This window comes from Poecilia latipinna, unplaced genomic scaffold, assembly GCF_001443285.1.
Source record: "Poecilia latipinna isolate Pla-1442-1.1 unplaced genomic scaffold, P_latipinna-1.0 Scaffold177, whole genome shotgun sequence".
Classification (NCBI taxonomy): Eukaryota; Metazoa; Chordata; class Actinopteri; order Cyprinodontiformes; family Poeciliidae; genus Poecilia; species Poecilia latipinna.
In genome coordinates, this window is record NW_015112793.1 from 221786 (window position 1) to 224288 (window position 2503).

Here is a 2503-nt window from a genome sequence, read left to right on the forward strand (position 1 = left end):
GGTAAACACAACCAAAACAAACATATGAATCTAATGCTAGCGGAAGAAATGGCTCGAGGGCTTTTGCCAAAGACAAAAGTGAAATCCTACAACTATTAAAATCTGGCACTACTCCATGTTTGTTTACATTTCATAAAAACGGAAGTTGCGCTTGGTGTCTTCTTCGGACGTTTTCCTGTAGCTTCCTTCTGTGGTTCTTGTTGCAGCGCCGCTACAGGAGAGGAGGGGAACAGGTTTTTCAAACCGCACCAGCTGAGAATATCATGTATGGAGGAAGTTGCGCTCCATAGGCTATCAGGTGCAAACACTCTCATAGACAATAAAAGGAATGTTTCTGGATCTGAATCTATGCTACAACATAAAGGGTCCAACACTTTACTTTGCACCTTGTATTTAATAATGTTTCCAGTGAGTGTATAGCCACAAGGTGTGATTAGAATCTTGAAGCACAGTGTCGTTAAAAACTGAATTGACTTCAAATCAACTCTTCTTTTTAATTACTTAATTTATAGTAAACCTGTTATTTTCCTCTGGAATGAGCACACACACAGGCACGCACACGTGTTGTGTGGGAGCTGTTTTCCTTTTTGGCCTCTATTCCAAGCAGACACCTTGACTCGATCTTGTCAGACTCACTCAGGTTCAGCCAGGACATAAACAAACTGCAGTAATCAGGCATGAAGGTTAAGGGCACCGAACGCTGACGCGCGTGTTGTTATGTGGGTCAGAGTGGCAGCGTGGCGTCCGCGTCCCTTTATTTCCACCGACTCGTAGGACTTTAGAAAACAGGGACGCCTCACATGCTCCTTCAAGCCTGATGCGAGGCTTATGGCAGACATGCGGCGGGGGCCGACGTGTCGTCGTCGGTGCCCGCGCCTCGTCTCTTTCTCATTACCAGGCCCGGGATGTCAGAGGGAAAGTTGGAAAGAAGACGACCCCGGCCTCCTGACAGAGAGCGAACGAGTGAGAGATGGAAATAATTACCAGCGTCTCCTGTGGAATAGGGCGTAAATTGATACACACTAAATACTGTTGTACCTTAGGGGTCCCTCTCTGTGTCTTCCTCGTCAGATGCACGAGACAAATGAACGCATCCAGCAGGAATTAATTGGATTTGGGAGCAGTCTCCTGCACAATCCACCAGGACGGGCAAACATCCTCCCCTCTTTACCCTCTTCTGCCTCCCTTCCCTTCAGAACACACACACACACGGACGCACACCTCCTCCTCCTTTATTCCAGTCATGCCTTGCAGAAATGTCTACCACCCCCTCCCACTCATCCACCCCGCCCTGATGGATCAGTCTGTGTCCCTTTACCACACACACACACACACACACACGCACGCACGCGCGCGCGCGTACACACACACACGCGCACACACACACAAGTGTATACACACGTATGCACACGAGTGCCATGCTGCTCCCCAGTGGATTGCAACCCGTCTCTCTCTCTCTCTTGGATACAGCGTTTCCATGGCAGCCACGTTTTCTGCACGTGCGGAATCAAATGAGAGAACGAGATGGAAGAAAGAGGCCACTCCTATCGATTCACTGGCTGGCTATTGATTGGCAGTCTGCTGCGGCGGCTCGCTTACTAACGGTGAAGCACTCCCATGCATTCATATCTCACACGCGCTTGGCAGAACGTAAACAAATGACATCATTTGGGCACGAGTTAAAAAAAAGGGGAGTACAATGTATGTTTTCTTTCGATGGGCATCTTTTAGCTTAGGTATTTCTTATCAGTGGGTGAACAACATTAATGTGAAAAACAGCAAATAGATAGATAGGTATCTAGCTAACTAGCTAGTTAGACAGCTAGTTGGTTAGATAGCTGGCTAGTTACTAGCTAGTTAGATAGATAGCTAGTTATATAGATATTCATTTGAAAAATTAACTTGAATGCAGGCCCAAAGCACATCCACCTTACTTACCAGTGCATAAAAGGTGTTTTTGTTTCAATTTATTCTCTATTTCACAACCTTCAGTGTTGTCACAAGACTAAATATTAATTTCATCTGTCCAAAGCTCACACTTCCATACAAATGTCCTGGTAGAAGGACAATAAAAAAAAAAAGTTTATTTCTTCTTTACTTTTAAATATTTTGGTGACTATTGTGGAATTTTTGTTATGGAAACTTGGGAATCCCAAGATGCTACTTTTTGAACAAATGGTGTCCCGAACTAGCCCTTGTTTTAGGGTCCTTCAAAACGTGTTTCGCAATGAAAAGAAAGCTTTTTCTTTTAGCTTCATTTAGAAACTAAGAGAAAAATAAATGTGCTTTTTTTTCTACCAAATGAAACTAGGAAAGATAAACAGTCTACATCTAGAGCTTTTAATGCTAAACTCAATCCATGATGGTCCTAATATTATAATAAGCTAATAATGTGATGTGATCTATAGCTTTAGGTTACAACTCTCATGTTTTGTTCTTTTGGGGCGGGGGGGCAGGGGGGGGGGGGGGGAAAGAAAAGGAGACTAAAATAATTTAAAAAAAA

General features: G+C 44.1%; 1 long non-coding RNA gene across 1 annotated transcript; it reads right to left on the reverse strand.

Annotated features, from left to right (window-relative positions):
• Positions 1-374: 374 nt before the first annotated feature.
• Positions 375-1315, reverse strand: LOC106946116 (uncharacterized). The gene is made up of 2 exons (XR_001424696.1): positions 1039-1315; positions 375-945 (listed from the first exon to the last, which is right to left on the reverse strand). It is a non-coding gene; the product is annotated as an uncharacterized LOC106946116 (long non-coding RNA).
• Positions 1316-2503: the final 1188 nt, after the last annotated feature.